Below are 20,538 nucleotides of genomic sequence, written 5' to 3'. Positions count from 1 at the left end.
TATCTTTCTACAAATCTAGCCTTACAAATGATAATAGATGGAAAACTTAAAACCAAGGGTGGAATCTACACCCTAGAAAAAGCAAGAAAGTAATCTCCTTGCCATGAAAGCAAAAGAAGATAGACACACATACTTAATTCCATTTCTAACAACAAAAATAACAGGAAGCAATAATCATCATTCTTAATATCTCTTACCATCAATGGACTCAAGTTCCCAATAAAAAGATATGGAATTACCAACTGGATAGGGAAATAGTATCCAGCATTTTGATGCATACGTGAAACACACCTCAGAAATAAATATAGGCACTACCTTAGAGTAAAAGGATGGAAAACAATTGTCAAGCAAATGGTCCGAAGAAACAAGCTGGAGTAGCCATTCTAATATCAAATGTAATCACCTTTCAACCAAAACTCATCAAAAAAGATAAGGAAGGACATGTCATATTCATCAAAGGAAAAATCTACGAAGATGAACTCTCAATTCTATTTATGCCCCAAATGCAAGGGTACCTACATTCATAAAAGAAACCTTAGTAAAGCTCAAATTATACATTGCACCACATACAATAACAGTAGGAGTTTTCTACACCACAATCTCATCAATGAACAAATCATGGAAACAGAAATTAAACTGAAACAGAGAGAAACTAACAGAAGTTATGAATAAAATGATTAACAGATATTTATAGAACATTTCATCCTAAAGCAAAAGTATATACTTTCTTCTCAGCACCTCATGGTACCTTATCAAAAACTGTCTATATAATTGGCTAAAAAACAGGACTCAACAGATACAAGAAGAAAAAGTAATCTCATCCATCTAATCAGATCACCACGAACTAAGGCTGGTCCTGAATAACAACAAAAATGATAGAAAACCAACATATACACGGAAGTTCAACAGCACTCTACTGAGTTATAACTTTGTTAAGGAAGAAATAAAGCATGAAATTAAAAACTTTATAGAATTTAAGGAAAATGAAGGCACAACATACCCAAAATTATGGGACATAATAATCAATTCTAAGAGGAAAATTCATAGTTCAGAGTGCTGCCAAAAAGAAACAGGAGAGAGCATACCTCAGAAGCTAGCACACCTAAAACTTCTAGGACAGAAACAAGCAAATACACCCAAAAGGAGTGAAAGGCAGGAAATAATAAAACTCAGGACTGAAATCAGCCACGTGGAAACAAAGAAGTCTATACAAAGAATCAACAAAATCAGGAGCTGTTTTTTTTGAGAAAATCAACAAGATAGATAAACTTTTAGCCATACTAATCAGAGGGCACAGAGAGTGTATCCAAATTAACAAAATCAGAAATGAAAGACAGATAAAACAACAGAATTTGAGGAATTCCAAAAAAAACAAAAAAATCGCCAGATTCTGCTAAAGTGTTTATTCAACAAAACTGGAAAATCTGAAGCAAATGGACAAATTTCTAGACAAATACCAGGTACCAAAGTTAAATCAAGAACAGATAAACCACTTAAACAACTTCAAATCCCCTAAAGAAATAAAAACAGCTATCAAAAGACTCTCAATACAAAAGAAGCCCAGGACCACATGAGTTTAGTACAAAATTTTGTCAGGCCTTCTTAGAAGACCTCATACCAATACTGTCCAAACTCCCCCACAAAATAGGAACAGATGGAGCCTTCTATGGATCCACAATTACACTTATATCTAAACCACACAAAGACCCAACAAAGAAAGAGAAATTCACACTAAATTCCCTTATGACTATTGGGGGGAAAATGTTCAAATAAAATTCATGCAAACCAAATTCAATAACACATCAAAATGATCATCGAATATGATCAAGTAGGCTTCATCCCAGGGATGTGGGGATGGCTCAATATATGGAAATTCATAAATATATTCCACTATATGAACAATCTCAAAAAATCCACATGATAATTTATTATATGCAGAGAAAGCATTTGACAAAAATTAACACACCTTCATGTTAAAAGACCTGGATGGATCAGTAATTCAAGGCCCACTATTACACATAGTAAAAACAATGTACTTCAAACCAGTAGCTAACATTAAACTAAATGGAGAGAAACTGGATGTAATTCCACTAAAATCAGGGACTGGACAAGACTGACAACTCTCTCCTTACTTATTCAATATAGTATTCAATGTCTGAACCAGAGCAATCAGACAACAAAAGGAGATCAAAGGGATACAAGTTGGAAAGGAAGAAGTCAAAATATCACTTTTGCAGGTGATATTATAGTATCCACAGGGTAACACAAAAGTTCCACCAGAGAACTATTAACCTTAATAAGTAACTTCACCAAAATGACTGGGTATAAAAATTAACTCAAACAAATCAGTAGCCTTCCTCTACTCAAAAGATAAAGACCCTGAGAAAGAAATTAGGCAAATGATGCCCTTCACCATATTCCCAAATAATATAATATACCTCGGTGTGACTCTAACTAAGCAAGTGAAATATCTGTATGACAAGAATTTCAAGTCTCTGAAGGAAGAAATTGAAGAAGATGGAAAGAACTTCCATACTCATGAATTGGCAGGATAAACATAGTAAAGACATATTTTTATTTTGTTCTATATTTTCATTTATAATCTACATGTTCTATACCATCGTCTACTTTTCCCCATTAGTGTAGTGACTTCCATAGTATATGTATTTCAACTTGTATCTCTTGAAATTCAAGAGGGGCTGGCCTGATGAAACTAATCATAGATAGTATTTACTTCCACCATTTAATTCACAGACGTTTTTTACAACAGGTCCTTGGTATGAATTCCTCCTTTAACTTATGGAAATGCAATTCTGTTCATTATTAATCTTATCATGTGGAACATTTATATTTAATTTATATGGTAAATAGGAATTTTGCATAATATGACCCTTACTCAAAACAAAATGCAGATCTCTGATTAAAATCCATTTCTTTCTTTGTTAATGTTGAATACCATGCCTTAGAATGAAATTAATTCAATTCTATTTTATGCAGGTCACTGATGAATTGACCTGTTAAAATATGCTCTGGTTCTTGACAGTTTCTATGTAATTTGCAATTACTAAATTATTAAACCAGACATATGTTGAAAAGCTTAACTTTCCCTAAGTTATAATTTATTTTTATTTATATATGTGTTTTTGTGTGTGTATAATGCATTGTGAGTGTGAGCACACATGTGTTGCAACATGTGTGATGAGGCAGGGAGAAAATTTTTGGAGTAAACTTTTTACTTTCATTGTTGATACTAGGCCTCAAACTTAGCCCACCAGTATCATCTGACAATTATTTTAAAATGGTGAGATATTTGCTGGCTCCATCTTAATATTGATTAATATGTGTATATATATTGGTTAAATCTATCTATATCTATACAATTAAAATACATCAAACAAGAAAACAAGCACACTAAACTATGATTTTGAACTCTTTGGGTAATCATATGTCTGCTTTCTAATGATGTGGATCTTGGGGATTGAACTTATGTCATTAGATTGGCAGCAATTACTCTTATCCACTGAGCTATCGTGCCCACTCACATAAGCTATAGTTTATACAGTATTTTTCTTAAAACATAGATAAGCTGTAGTCTCAAGTACATGTATGTTAAAAACATACATGTAAATTCTGGGCACAATGACTAAATGTTGTTTAAAAGCCCAAATAGTAACAATTGAGTTGAAAAATGTATTTTGGTATGTACACTTTGATGTATTAAGCCATAAAATAATACACTAGCAACTGCATAAATAGTAAAATGATTAAGTGTGTTTGCTATTACAGCAGAACATTCAGGTTTGGTTCCACAGATGCATGCTGAACATCTCAAATCAACTTGTTACTTCCACATCAGGGGATTTTATTCTTCATTCTTTCTTCTGAGAACATGTAGACACTTATGGCATCCATTCATGCACACATCCACAAAAATAATTATTTAAAAAATCAACATACTGGATGGTGTTCTAGATATTACACACACCATTATATTACTGCTAATATTAGTTCAAGTTTCAGATATGATCTTATGTATTCAGCACTTGTGTTTATATCTAAGGATGATGAGAATTCCTCTGAATTTCACTTTTACAGTATTATGTAAAAGAATTCAACATAAAGAATGGCTTCTGTATGTTTTCACTAATCTCATCTTTCAGAATATATCAGAGTTTGGACCAGTCTTATGAACTAAATATATCTGTGTGGAGACCTGGAGACAAAAACAAGCAATTTTAAGGAAATATCTAGGCTGCTACTAACACAGTATTTATTGGCCTTGGCGAATCACATACAAGAAAAATACATATTTACAGAGAAATTTGCATGCTACTCTTTCTACCAGATGCCATAATTATCAAGGATCCATATAAGAAGAGAATAAACAGAATGAATGTGTGTGGGGGGTAAATAAAGTGATTTATTAGGTTGAACTACATGATATAAACAGGGTTAGAAATCAATGACTGTGTACAAACTGAAGAGGCTAAGAGTACAATACCCAAGTCATCTTGTTCGGTGCTGAGACCTGGACAATTCCTGGAGAATAGCCTGTCTCCATTGTACATTGGAAGTCTAAAAATCAGGGTTCTGATAGCAGGGAAGGTCAACGGAGTCAACATCAGCAGCAAAAGAATGGATATACTTACCCACAAGAAGAGGGAGGTAAGTAAAAGAAACACATTTCTCCCTTGTCCCACAAAAACCCGCACCCTAAATTAGTCCTCTTCTATAATGCCCTTGCAGACTCATCTAGACACACTTATTTTACTTAATTCCAACTTCAATCATGTTGACAATCAAGATTAATCGATATTGGTCCTAACTTCACAATTCAAATTTTATTTTTATCTGATAGTATACATTCTTGAAAAAGGGCTACTCTGAGCAACCTGGTTTGTGTTTATGATATTATCTGATGTGATCACAGGAATAGGACTTGAATATTTCAAACATAATTGACATAGATTAACAGTAATACTTTAAACCAAGTTTATAACATTATATTCTTCAAAGGAAATGTACTCAACTATTTAATGTTACTTTTGTTTAAAAAGTGCTACTGATTACAATTATAGGAATAAGCAGTGGTTTTGTGAGGAGATTTTAAACCCATTTTATGAGACAGTGTCAACGAGAGTGCTGAGGGTACCTGGAAGAGAATGAGGGACAAGAGATGTGAAGAAAGACACCAAGACAAGACTCTGATCAAGGCGACAATTATTTTCCCAAGCCTGAATTTATACCATAGCAGGAGTAACAGAGGGAAGGGGAAGTATGAAACATTTATGCAGGCCAAGGGCACAGTATTCGTGTGGTCAGCTGATGTCAACTGGATGTCAGAAAGGTCACAGGTTTGTCATATCTATTAGTCCGCAGGATGTTGGTTTTTCAGAAAGGTTACAGGTCATCACATTGGGTATCTTGACATCAAATGTATTTCTCAGCATGGTCAGAACTTTATCATATCATTATTCATCCTGACCACCAGATTTGTATTAGTCTTCTACAGCTGGCTGGGGAATTTCCATGAACCCAGTCATACTTAACACTAACCATAATAATAACATCAATAATGGAGGGTTTCAAGGGCATCACTCCCAACAAGATAAAATCCATACTTGGCACTGGCAACCATTTATACAGTATTATAGAGAGTATGTATTCATTATATTACATAATATTATATTATAGCATTAAAATGATTCTTAATTACTCATCGATATACCCATAGATCAGTGTAGTTTTCAACTTTCATCAGAAGAGCTTCTTCTTACAGTAGATGACAATTAACACAAAGATCCACAAATAGTCAATACTTAAGGAATACGAGATACTAGAGTTCTCAGAACTAATGGGATATCTACATGTCAGCCACCAAAAAAGAAAGATTGTAGGAGCAGATGTAGTCAATGACTGCAAAGAAACAGGGGGTATTGTGAACACAATAGAGTAATTGCATGTATGAACTCACAATGTCATTGACAGAATACAAAAGACATCTATAAGTTCAAGATGGTCAAAAATGCCAGAATGGAACATATACGTCTCTGGGGAATAAGCATGAAGTAACAGCCCTAGCTGAGGAAAGCTCAGTATCTGATAATACTGAGGGAAAGAAATTCAATTTTCTTTAATGATGGCCATACTTCAGATCAGGCACAAATCCAAAAGAGATACTCAGCCAAAATAAAAACTCTCCCATTTGTCCAATACAGTTGTCTTTATGTAGACTTGTCTCATGTAGACTATAAAAACAGCAGCGGTTTAAATTACTTTAACTACTTACATGTAGTTAATACTACATTAGATTCTATGATTTAATTGTATACATGATTGATATACTTTTATGAATGTTTGTGTCCAATCCTCATGTAAGTTGGTGCTAGACAATGGGTGTGCATATCATTTAGACTCTGAAATTAATTTATAACATATAGTCTCCTATTGGGTCTTCTACTACTATCCCCTAATGAACTAGCTGCTTATCCATTAGACAGTTATGGCTTCTAAAGGATCCTCTGTGTCTGATTCCCAGGCCTTAGATTACATGGCTTCTTCCATAAGTTCTGGCATTTTACATTCAGTTTTTCATGCTCCCAAGGCATAGGATAGCAGTTACCAACTGAATTTATCTCCCCCCTCAGCTACTGTACTGACTAGTTTTGTGTGTGCCAACTTGACACAAGCTGGACTTACCACAGAAAAGTAGCCTCAGTTGTGGAAATGCCTTTATAAGACCCAGCTGTAAGGCATTTTCTCAACTAGTGATCAAGGGGGTAGGATTCAGTCCATTGTGGGTGATGCTGTCCCTGAGCTTCTTGTCATGGGATCTATAACAAAGCAAGCTGTGCAAGCCAGGGGAAGCAAGCCAGTAAGAAACATCCCTTCCCTCCATCTCCTCTACATCAGCTCCTGCTTCCAGACCGGCTTGAGTTCTACTCCTGAATTCCTTTGGTGATGAAACAGCAACATGGAAGTAAGCTCAGTAAATCCTTTCTTTCCCGACTTGCTTCTTGATCATGATGTTTGTACACGAATAGAAACCCTGACTAAGACAAATTGGTACCAGCAGTTGGGTATTTCTATGACAACCTGAACATGTTTTGGGGAGGACCGTGGAAGGAATTTGGAACTTTGAGCTAGAACAGCCATTGGGACCTTAAGACCTCTGTGAGATGCTCAGTAGGAGGTTGGAAGATAATGTTGAGAACAGTGCAGAAGATGGAGGCCTGTCTTGTGAAATTTCAGAGGGAAGATTAAGCACACTTGTCATGGCTGTTATTTGATAGTTAGGACTCTGTCCTTTTAGTTACCTGGGACTGAAGTATGAGCTGTGATTAACCAGATATCAGAACTACTAAAGAAAACCTTTATTGGGACTAATGATGCTAGTCAGCCGGAGCTAAGAAATTGTGGCAATTAAGAAGAGACCACCATCATTGATGTGAAATCTACTAGAAGGTGTTTTCTGAGAGCACAAAGAGGCTGTGTTCCAGAGATAGTCAAGGTTATGCCTCATGCTGTGGATGGACTTGGTCATGTGTTGAATTGCCCAGGTGATACTGGTTTTGAAGGCATGAATGGGTCATAGAGAGCAGTTGAGGCTGGGCACTGTGAGAGGCCATGGAAGGCCATTTATAAAGTTGCAACCTCAGTTGCAATTGATGGTCCAGGACTGAAAGGGTCATACAAAGAAGTTGAGGCTTGGCAACATCAAGAGAGCCTGTGAGAGACTATTGGTGAAGCCTAGCTGCAGTGGAAGACAACAGCATTTTGGGGATGACTGCACCATGAAATGATCACCAAGAGCAACAGCAGCAGTGGAGAACAAGCATAGAAGACAAGGTGTGTGCTACAAAGGGCAAAGCTGTAGAAGTCCCCCAAGCCCTTTGGAGGAGCCCAGGAGATAGGTAGTGGATCCCAGACATTGAACAGTTAAGAATTTGACTTCATTGATTGTGACTGTTGTTTTTCCCTCTTGAAGTAAGAAAGTATTTTAGTGGAGTCCATAGTTAAGAAACTTTGAATTTTAGAAATACATTGAATTTTAAAGATATTGGATAGTTTAAAAGGATTGAACTTTTAATATGTAAAGACTGTGGGACTCTTACAATTATTTAGCTCTAGGGTATGAATAAGAAATTAAGGATTGAGACTTACTAAACATGTGTTTGTGTATCAAGTTGACAAGGAGTCAATTTACTGGATAGTTTTGTGTGTGTCAACTTGACACAAGCTGGAGTTATCACAGAAATGGAGTCTCAGTTTTAGACCCAGCTATAAAGCATTTTCTCAACTAGTGATCAAGGGGGTAGGATCAAGCCCATGTGGGTGGTGCCATCCTTGAGCTGATGGTTTCGGGTTCTATAACAAAGCAAGCTGAGCAAGGAGGAGATGCAAGCTAGTAAGAACATCTCTCCATGTCCTCTGCATCAGCTCCTGCTTCCTGACTTCCTTTGGTGGTGAAAGAACAACATGAAAGTAGGCTGAATAAACCCTTTTCTCCCCAACTCACTTCTTTTTTTTTTCCGGGGCTGGGGACCGAACCCAGGACCTTGCGCTTCCTAGGTAAGCGCTCTACCACTGAGCCAAATCCCCAACCCCTCCCAACTCACTTCTTGGTCATGATGTTTGTACAGTAATAGAAACCCTGACTAAGACAGCTATTAAAAACAATGACTTCATGTAATCTTTAGGCAAATACATGGAACTAGAAAATATCATCCTGTGTGAGGTAACCCATTACAAAAGAACCCAAATGGTATGCACTAGATGATAAGTGGATATTAGCCCAAAAGCTTGGAATACCTAACATATGATTCACAGATTATATGAAGCTCAAGAAGAAAGATGAGCAAAATGTGGATGCTTCAGTCCTTCTTAGATTGGCAACAAAATATAGGAGGTAGAAGGTGTCAGGGACTTGGGAGGAAGAGACAAGGAGGAGAGTAAAAAATGAAGTCATGATCAGGTGTGAGAGGAGATGGGAATGCTATATAGAGGGTCAGGAATTTGAACGGGGTGGTGTGCAGCAATGCGGGTTGGGCAACTTGGTGTAGCCACCAGCACGTTCCAGATGGCCTGAAAGCAAGAGGCTTCTAGGACCCAAAAGAAGTAAAATTAGCTGAAATGCCCAACAAAGGAGAGGGAGAGATCATATCCAGAGTATAGGCAATGACTGTGGTTGGGGGATGGGCAACCCACCCTTCTCAAAATTTTATCCAGAATTGCTCCTGTCTAAAGGAAAGCCAGGGCAAAAAGTGGAGCACAGTCTGAAGCATAGGCCATCTAGAGACTGTTTTACTCAGTGATCCATCTCATATGAAGCCACCAATCCAAATCACTATTGTTAATGCCAAGAAGTGCTTGCTGACACAAGCCTGATGATGAGGACTCCTAAGAAGCTCTGCCAGAGCCTGACAATTACAGAGGTGTGTGTTCACACCCAACCATGGGATTGAGAAAAAGGACCCCAATGGAGGAGTTAGAGAAAGGACTCAAGAAGCTGAAGGGGTATTCAACCACAAATAAGATGCTTTGCTCATATGTGGAATGATCTGAAGATTAAATGACTACAAATTCTAAAAAAAGAAAAAAGAAAAAAAAAGAGAAAAAAGGAAGAACAACCATATCTTGTAACCAAAACCCCAGAGCCCACAGGGACTAAACCACCAGACAAAGAGTTCACATGGAGTGACCCATGGTTCCAGCCATATATGTAGCAGAGAATGGTATTGTCTGACATCAAAAGAGGATAAGCTCTTGTTCTTGTGAAGGCTTCTTGCACCAGTCTAGGGAAATGGCAGAGTGGTGAGGTGGGAGTGGATAGGTAGCAGGGGGAACATTTTCATAGCATCAAGGGGATGACAGATGGGAGAGGGTGGACCCAGGAAATGTAATAACATTTGAAATATAAATATATGAAATATTCGATAAAAATAAAATAAAATCAGAACAAAAAATACTAAAAATTAAAAAAAAAATCAGAATGAATTAGGATCTCTTGACCTCCATCGCATGACACTGGATTAGCACTTGATTCTGAGGTGCCTTGCAGGACCCCAAAATTGTCCTGTTTCCATGTGGAAGCCTATGGAGCCCCAAGATCAATGAACTTGGTACCCTGCCCCAACAATCCCTTCCCAGTTGGGGCTGCCCAAGTCGTAGCTGGTAGACATGAGATAAAAACAGTCTACAAACTTCCATTGTCTAGTTCTGCGCTCATGGTTCAGGCCCGAGGAGCCTTCTGGGAGTCCACGAGCATCCTGTTTGCACATGAAGGCTTGTGAGGTCCCAAGATGGGATCTTGGAAGTCTGCCCCACAAATCCCTTGCAACACAGGTCTGACCAGCGTACAGGCAAAGGTTGAGTTGTATAGTTCCATGAACAACATTTTCTGGCATTCAGTTTGATCTTTTGTCCCAAGAAGACAGACAGGACCTCAAGAGCACCCTGCTTCCCTATGGAGGCCTGCAAGGTTGTGAGTGATGCTATAACTACCAGTTTGTACTTTGTCTCATCTATCAGTTGCCAGTGGTGTCTGCCTGAGGCAGAGCCAGCACAGTGTGATATCCAGGCCTACATCACCAGGCCCCAGTTTCCCATTCCTTCCGTCGAAGCCCTGCTGCCTTCTGGATGATTCAACCAATACCTGAAGAAATTTGGTATCTGAATGACAGACTATAAACCCAATCAACAAGAACCAGCCAAATATGTTAACACCAGAGCTCAGCTAGATGAAGCCCTAAGTATTCTAATGAAACAGCTGCAGAAGAAGATGATCATAGTTCCAATCTCATAAAAATGAATGAGGACTTAAAAGAGGTAAGGAATAAACCCTGTCAAGAAATTAAGAAAAAAATGCATTCAAAGTGGTTGTGACATTTAAAGATAAAAATAAATATAAATAAATACAAAAAATTCAATCAAACAGGTGAAGGATCTGAATAAAATTGTTGAAGACCTAAATGTGGAAATAGAAGAAATAAAGAAGAAACAATTGGAGGCAATACTGGAGATGTGAAACCTAGAAAAAAAAGTAATGAAACTGTAGATATAAACTTTAAAACCGAATGTGTGATGGAAGAGAGAATTTCAGGCATGAAAGTTACAATAGAAGAAAGAATTAGGTCAAAGAAAGAAAATGCAAAATCTAAACAGTTCATGACATGAAACAGCCAAGAAATTTGGAACACTATTAAAAGAGCAAACGTAAGAAAACAAGGAAGAGAAAAAGGAGAGGACTCACAAGTAGAAGGAAAAGAAAACATCTTTAAAAATCCTTAATGAAAAATTATTTAACCTAATGAAAGTGGTGCTTATAAATGTACAAAAAGCTTACAATTCACCAAATAATTTGGACCAAAAAAGAAAATCCTCCTGACAAACAATAAAAAAAAATTGTTAAATATACAAAACAAAGAAAGGATATTCAAAGCTACAAGTGAAAAAACCAAGTAACAGGTAAAGACAGACATACAAAAATAGCACCTAATTTCTCTACTAAGACAGTAAAAGTGCCTAGGCAGATATCTTACAAACCAGAGGACATCACAAATATCACAGAAGACTACTTTACCCAGCAAAACTTTCAGTCACAATAAAAGGGGAAAGCAAGTCATTCCATGTAAAGAAAATCTAATCAATATCTTTCTACTAATCAGTCATACACAGGGTGGTAGGTGGAAATCTCCAACCCAATGAGGTTAAGTATACTCAAGAAAACACAATAAATAGCAATTCTACATCAATACAACCAATAGAAGAGAAATGCACACACTCAGTACAACTGTCAAAATTAAAATTACTGGAGGCAACAATCACTGGTCAATATGAATGGATTCAATTCCCCTATAAAAAGATATAGGCTAAGAGAACACACATAAAGAGAATCCATCATTCTCATGTATACAAGAAACACACCTCAGCAACCAAATAGCAATTTGCAGATTCAATGCAACCTTTATCACAATTCCAGGATAATTCTTTATAAATCTTGAAAGAACAATTCTCCAATTCATATGTAAAAATAATAAATATATAATAGCTGATACAATTCTTGAAAATGATGAAATAGCACTAGCCTACAGAGCAATAGTAATGAAAACTGTCTGATATATGTATGGAGACAGACAGGTTAATCAATGGTAGCAAAATACTCAGAAAAAAAAAAAAAACACACTTAACGACATTTGATTTTTTTTACAAATACACAAAAACCATACATAGAAAATGTAGATCATCTTCAACAAATGGTACTGGTCTAACTGAATGTCTGCATGCAGATAATTTAAATATATCTATATTTACCACTCTATATGAAACTCAAGTCTAAGTGGATCAAAGACTACAACATAAAACAGGATACACTGAATCTAATAAAACAGAAAGTGGGTAAAAGTTTTAGACTCCTTGGTACAGGAGACACCATCCTGAACAGAACACCAGTACCTCAGGCACTATGGTCAACAATTAATATATGGGAATTTACAAATCTTAAAGTAAAGAACACCATCAGATTAGGAAAATGTCTTATCCAACCTGACATTTGACAAAGGGGATATAAATATACATACATACATACATACATACATACATACATACATACACAGACACACACACACACATATATATATATATATATATATATATATATATATATATATATATATATATATATATCAAGAAGTTAGACACCAACAAAACCAAATAACCAATAAAAGATGGGATATACAGCTAAACAGAGATTTTATTGAGGAATCTCAAATGGGTGAGAAGCACTTAAAGAAGTTTTAAACATTTTTAGTCATTAGGGAAAAGGATATCTAAACTGTTCTGAAATTCCACTTTACATACACAGAATCCCTAAGATAATCAATGTGGAAGTTTCTTTGAATATTGGGTATAGTTTTAACTCAAGACCCAGCGATACCTTTCCTCTGCATATACCCAAAATATGTTTTACCATCCCACAAGGGCACTTGCTCAGCTGTGTTAATATCACCTTTTTCATAACAGTCAGAAAATCGAAACAACCTAAATGTCTCTCATACAAAGAATGGATAAAGAAAATGTGGTTTGTTTACACAATGTAAGTTACACAGCTGTTAAAAAACAGAAAGTATGATTTTTAGAAATATGAACGATACTAGAAGATAATCTCAATGAGAGAATGTAGACCTGAAGAACATGGATAATTTGTACTCACTTATAAGTGGGTATTAGCTCTGAATGGGTGTTCCTTCAGTGGCCCATACATATACAGCCACCCAATTAGACAAGATGGATGAAGCAAAGAAGTGCAGACCGACAGGAGCCGGATGTAGATCGCTCCTGAGAGACACAGCCAGAATACAGCAAATACAGAGGCGAATGCCAGCAGCAAACCACTGAACTGAGAATAGGTCCCCCGTTGAAGGAATCAGAGAAAGAACTGGAAGAGCTTGAAGGGGCTCGAGACCCCAAAAGTACAACAATGTCAAGCAACCAGAGCTTCCAGGGACTAAGCCACTACCTAAAGACTATACATGGACTGACCCTGGACTCTGACCCCATAGGTAGCAATGAATATCCTAGTAAGAGCACCAGTGGAAGGGGAAGCCCTGGGTCCTGCTAAGACTGAACCCCCAGTGAACTAGTCTATGGGGGGAGGGCGGCAATGGGGGGAGGGTTGGGAGGGGAACACCCATAAGGAAACCGGGAAAGGGAATAACACTCGAAATGTATATAAGAAATACTCAAGTTAATAAGTGGGTATTAGCAATAAAGTACAGGGTAACCATGCTTTAATCCAGAGACCAAAAGAAGCCAAATAACAAGTAGGCCCAAGATAAGATAGTTGAATTTTTGCAGAAGCTAAAATGAAATAGATATTGGAGGTGGAAGGGGAGAGAGATGGGGAGGAGAAAGGTGTGACTGTGGGGGATCATATGTAAAGAGTGAAAGATGCCAAAAGCCAAAGGCTGAATAGGGCAGATAGAGCAAGACTTTTGGGATTCCTGGGGTTAGGAACAGGATGGAAGGGGGAAAAAAGAGGTATGCATCATGCCAGGACAGGTGGAGAAGAGGAGACTCCAAGCATGTGTGTGTGTGTGTGTGTGTGTGTGTGTGTGTGTGTGTGTGTGTGTGTGTTTCATTCACGAACCCAGAATATTGGAGTGGGTATTTAGGAATGCCACCATCACCAGCATCAATTTAAATATTTAATTGAGTATTACTACATTGACACTCCCTGTTTCTTTCTTTTTTCCCTTTTATGTTCCCCCTTTTTCCTACAAATATGTATTTGTTTAAAGTCTTTCATAGCTAGTTCCAGCATGCACTTTGGATTTTCACTGACACCTTAGGAAAGTCTGTGAATGTTCTGATTCTGCACATTAAGTATAGCACACCAAATGCTGAGAAGCACACTGTCCTGAGATAAATCCCCATCCTAAAAACCTCACATTTGTCATTATTAAATTAATAATATTTAAATATTAAAGTACCTATTAATGTTACTTTCTTGGTGGCACAATATAAATATATGAGTATAGGTTTCAACATGAGATGATTTATGCTCAAATCTAAGTTTTGACTTCCCTATTTTGCTGTGATTGGAGGCAGTTAGTGATTCCTGGAGAATAAGAGACATTTTTATTTCTAGTGTAGCCTCTGCAAACTTGCCCATGATTTTATCAACAAATTCTTCCCTATGTTCCTGTAAGCATTCCTGCTAAAGCCATTGCATGGGGAAAAAAAGACATGAAAGTAGAGGCAGGGTTATCTGAAAATAGGAAGGAAAAGGCAGTGGTGGACAGCAAATGTGATCAAAACACACTCCATAAATGTGTGAATTTTATCATAATGAAATTCTTTATTAAAAGTAATTGCAATGTGATAATAAAACATCACATAACATCTGTCCATTTCAATGGACCATTTAATTGCTTGAGTGTAGTAGTGTGAGACCCACGATCTCCTTTGCTTACTACCAGATAAACATACTAAGCATCTCAAAGGTGCTGGAAAATTTTGGCACAAAGTTCTCTGTGCTATAATTATTCATTGAAAGAAACTTGTTCTTAAATGTCGATAAGATAAACGGGAGCCAGGATTCATTGTACTGTTTCATATATGCATAAGGCATGAGAACATTTATTTTCCTTAGCAACGGTAACAGCTAATGATGACTGTGTTTCAATAGAGGGTTACCCCATCAAATGTGGAGTTAAATTGGTACAGAAACATTTCTTTCATATCCTTAATGTGTGAATGGCTCAAATGGATTTTCCTAAGTGAAAATATTCTCTTCTTAAATCTCTTTAAGAGTACCCATATTCCCAGAAGACAGCTTGAAAATTCCTCTGGGGCACCAGTTATACATTTCAAAGTGCAATATTCAGTGATCCCTGAAGAGTGTGCTTAATAATGAGTCCATTTGTACAGTCAGGAGGCTAATATAGGTAATAAATTGATTATAGTCCTGCTAAAATATGAACTTCCTTGCCTAATAAAGTGTTCCCATGTAGAAAATGTTTAGTATGCCCCAATCAATTAGCAGGTGCATGAATGGAACTTATTCTATTATGCTACAGACTTAGTATTAATAAAAGAATAAGAAACTTCATAATTTCTCCTTATATGCTTTGCTTATTACAAGGAAATGAGTTAGCAAGGCACATTGGCTATCCTTGAGATTAAGTGGTGATGACCACTTGCAAGGACACTGATGATCATAGTATTGAGGGTCTTCTGAAACACTACCATAAAAAATACAGAGCTAGGAGGAATGAGGGAAAAAAGAAAAAAAAAAGATTTCATTACTAATGCACAGAGGTACTTTTATGTTAACAGTTGTGGTAAGGAAACATTGATATGTATGTACTTGTTTGTGGAGGGCAGAGGAGAACCTTGATTGCTCTTTCTCAAGCATCATCTACCATAAATTTTTGAAAGAGGGTCTCCCACTGACCTCTGGTTTTCCAAGTATAAAAGAACTTGTTGGCCAGGAAGCCATAGTGATGCACCAGTCTGTCTGTCAAGTAATGTAATTATAAATCTAATGTACCATAACTGTGTCTATTATGTGGATTATGGTTGAACTCATTAACTTGTGCTTGCATAGCAAATGTTTTGCCAAATAAACTGTCTCATGAACTAATTTTTAAATCTAATGAATTTTCATTCTAAATCTAAGCACTTCTAAATCTTCTCCCATACTGACTGGCTGGTATGTGCCAGATGGACCAGCTTGGCGGCAATACTTGTGTGAGTATGATATGATCCTCTGAGATTGGTCGTGAAGTACACGGTATGGGGTAGAGCAAGCTGATTTCTGAAAGTGTGCAATCATTTGCTTTGTTCTCTTTTTGTGGCTATGATAATATGACTAGATGTTTTATGTTCCTACTTCCTTGACTGTTTTTGCTCTAATGAGCTATTGCATTAATTTGTAAGGAAAATTAACCTTTTCTTTCCTAAATTGCTGATTTTCAGGGTATTTTATGCCAGCAAAAGAGTGAATCTGAAATAAAAAAAATGTTTGTATACATATATTAGTATAGAGATAACATTTAGCACACCACCAACTTTAAAGATTCTTTATAAAATGTTTTTGAGGAAAGTTTATAAACTCAACATTACATAACAGTTTGGGAGGAAAATGTCTAATATCCATTGGAAAATGTATGACCAAGCTAACTTATCTGAGTTTGTTTTGGGTGATGCTTCACTTTCTTGTTTAATTTCATGATGCAGGGTTTTTCTGCATTTTTCAAGGAGTCCTCATATTCATGATTCTCCTGTCTAAATCCTTTAAATTATATGACTACTTGTGTGTGCCATGGTAATAATTATATGACTTTATTTACAACATATACTGAAATTAAACAGGCATAGAGAAAGTAATATAAGTTATCAACCAAATAGATTCAACAGGTATTTTTAGAACATTCCATCCTAAAACAAATGGATATACGTTCATTTCAGCACTTCATTGTAGCTTCTGCAAAATTGACCAAATATTGGTAACAAAACAGGACTCAAAAGATAAAGGAAGATATAAATAATTTCATTCATTCTGTCAGATCACTACATACTAAAGCTAGTCTTCAATAGCTACAACATGGATGTTGAATATCTGCCTATGCAATGACAACTTTCATCAAGGAAGAAATAAAGAAATCAAAGACTTCTTAGAATTTAATGGAGATAAAGATACAACATACCCAAACTTATAGGACACAATGAAAGTGGTGCTAAGAGAAAAACTCATAGCTCTGAGTGCCTGCAAAAAAGTAACAGGAGATAGCATAGATCAGTAGCTTGACATCCCGCCTAAAAGCTCTACAACAAAAAGAAACAAATGTAACCAAAAGGATTAGAAGGCAGGAAATAATCAAACTCAGGGGTGAAATCAACCAAATAGAAACAAAAAAGATTATACAAAAAGAATCAACAAAACCAGGAGCTGGTTCTTTGAAAAAATCAACAAAATAGATAAATCCTTAGCCAGAGGGCACAATGACAATTTCTAAATTAACAAAATCAGAAATGAAAAGGGAGAAATAACAATAGAATTTGAGGAACTTCAAAAAATCATCAAATCCTACTAAAAAACTATATTCAACAAAACAGGAAAATTTGGAGGAAATGGACAACTTTCTAGATAAACACCAGACATCAAAGTTAAATCAAGAACAGATTAACGATCTAAACAACCTATAACTCCTAAAGGAATCGAAGCAGTTATGAAAAGTCTCCCCAAAAAAACAAACAAACAAACAAAAAGCCCAGGACCAGATGGATTCTGTGCAGAATTCTATCACACTTTCATAGAAGACCTCATACCAATACTCTCCAAATTGTTCCAAAAAATAGAAATAGGCAGGTACTACCAAATTCCTTCTATGTAGCTACAGATTACTCTTATACCTAAACCACACAAAGACCCAACAAAGGAAGAGAACTTGAGACAAATTTCCATTATAAATTTTGATGCAAAAATAATCAATAAAATTATTTCAAACCAAAGCAAAGAACACATCAAAGCAATCATCCATCATGAACAAGTTTGTTTCATCCCAAGTATGTGAGGATTGTTCAATATACAGAAATCCATCCATGTAATACATTACATAAACTAAAAACCACATGATCATTTCATTAGATGCTGAGAAAGTGTTTCAAAAAATTCAACACCCTATCTTGATATAAGTACTAGAAAGATCAGGAATGCAATGCCCATAGCTGAACATAGTAAAATCAATGTACAGCAAACCGTAGCTAACATTAAACTACATGGCGAGACACCTGAAACAATCTCACTAAAATCAGGGACTAGACAAGGCTGTCCTTTTCCCCCTACTCATTCAATATAGTACTAGAAGCCCTAGCCAGAGCAAATAGACAAGAAATATCACTATTTGTGTATGATAAGATAGTATATCTAAGTGATCGCAAAACTTCCACCAGAGAATTACTAAACATGATAAACTACTTCAGCAAAGTGTCTAGGCACAAAGTTAACTCAAACAAATGAATAGCATTCCTCTACTCAAAAGATAAACAGGCTGAGAAAAAAAATAGAGAGATGACACTCTTCATAATAGTCCCAAATAATATAAAATATCTTGGTGTGACTTTGACCAAGAAAATGAAAGATCTGTAAGATAAGAACTTCAAGTCTCTGAAGAAGATCTCAGAAGATGGAAAGTCCTCTCATGATCATGGATTGGCAGGATTAATATAGTAAAAATGGTCATTTTGCCAAAAGCAATCTATAGATTCAATGCAATCCCGATCAAAATTCTCATAGAGAATTCTTCATAGATTTTGAAAGAGCAATTTGCAAATTCATTTGCAATAACAAAAACCCAGGATAACAAAATCTATACTCAATAATAAAAGAAATTCTGGGGGAATCACCATCTCTGACCTCAAGCAGTATTATAGATAAATAGTGTTAAAAACTGTATAGTATTGGTACAGAGACAGGCAGATAGTTCAGTGGAATAGAAATGGAAGACCCAGAAATTAAATCTATGGTCACTTGATCTTTGATAAAGGAGCCAAAGCCATCCAATGGAAAAAAGATAGCATTTTCAAGAAGTGGTGCTGGTTCTCCTGGAGGTCAGCATGTAGAAGAATGCAAATTGATTCATTCTTAACACCCTGTACAAATCTTAGTCCAATTGGATCAATGACCTCCACATCAAACCAGATATACTCAAACTAAAGAAGAAAAATTGGAGAGGAAACTCAAACACATGGGCACTGGGGAATATTTCCTGAACAAAACACCAATGGATTATTCTCTACGATCAAGAATCAACAAATGGGACCTCATAAATCTACAAAGCTTCTGTAAGGCAAAGGACAATGTCATTAGAACAAAATAGAAACCAAGAGAGAGGGCTAATAACCAAAATATAAAAATAAATGAAGAAGGTAGGCTGCAGAGAGCCAAATAACCCTATTAAAATGGGGTACAAAGGCTAAACAAAGAATTCTCAGTGGAGGAATGTGAAATGGCTGAGAATCACTTAAAGAAGTGTTCAACATCCTTAGTCATGAGGAAATGCAAATCAAAACAACCCTTAGATTCTACCTCACACCAGTCAGAATGGTTAAGTTAAAATACTCAGGTGACAGCAGATGCTGGTGATGATGTGGAGAAAGAGGAACACTCCTCCAGTGTTGGTGGGATACAAACTCGTACAACCACTCTGGGAATCAGTCTGGGGGTTTCTCAGAAAAATGGACATTCCACTACCTGAGGACTGAGCTACACCTCTCCTGGGCATACACCCAAAAGATGTCCCAACATACAACAAAGACATGTGATCCACTATGTTCATAGCAGCCTTATTTATAATAGCCAGAAGGTGAAAAGAACCTAGATGTCCTTCAGCAGAGGAATGGATTCAGAAAATGTGGTACATCTACACAATGGAATACTACTCAGCAATCAAAAACAATGACTTCATGAAATTCAAAGGCAAACGGAATGAACTAGAAAATGTAATCCTGAGTGAGGTAACCCAATCACAGGAAAACACACATGGTATCCCCTCATTTTTAAGTGGGCATTAGCCCAAAACTTGAGTTACCCAAGGTGCAATCCACAGACCATATGAACCTTAAGAAGGATGACAAAAATGTAATGCTTTTACTACTTCTTAAAAGGGGGAACAAAAACACTCATAGGAGGTTATATGGAGATAAAGTTTAGAATAGAACTTAAAGGAACAGCCACTCAGAGCCTGTCCCACATGTGGCATATATATATATATATATATATATATATATATATATATATATATATATATCCATGAAAACTAGATATAATTGATGAAGCTAAGGAGTAAATGCTGACAAGAACTGGATATAGATCACTCCTGAGTGACACAACCAGAGCATGTCAAATACAGTGGTGAACACTATCAGAAAACCACTGAACTGAGAATGGGTTCCCCTTTAGGGGAATTAGAGAAAATATTCAAATAGCTGAAGGGGCTTGAAACCCAATAAGAACAACAATGCGAGCCAACCAGA

This window comes from Rattus norvegicus, chromosome 13, assembly GCF_021556685.1.
Source record: "Rattus norvegicus strain SHRSP/BbbUtx chromosome 13, alternate assembly SHRSP_T2T, whole genome shotgun sequence".
Classification (NCBI taxonomy): domain Eukaryota; kingdom Metazoa; phylum Chordata; class Mammalia; order Rodentia; family Muridae; genus Rattus; species Rattus norvegicus.
The sequence above is the reverse complement of the archived record's forward strand: the minus strand, read 5'-3'. Positions refer to the sequence as shown.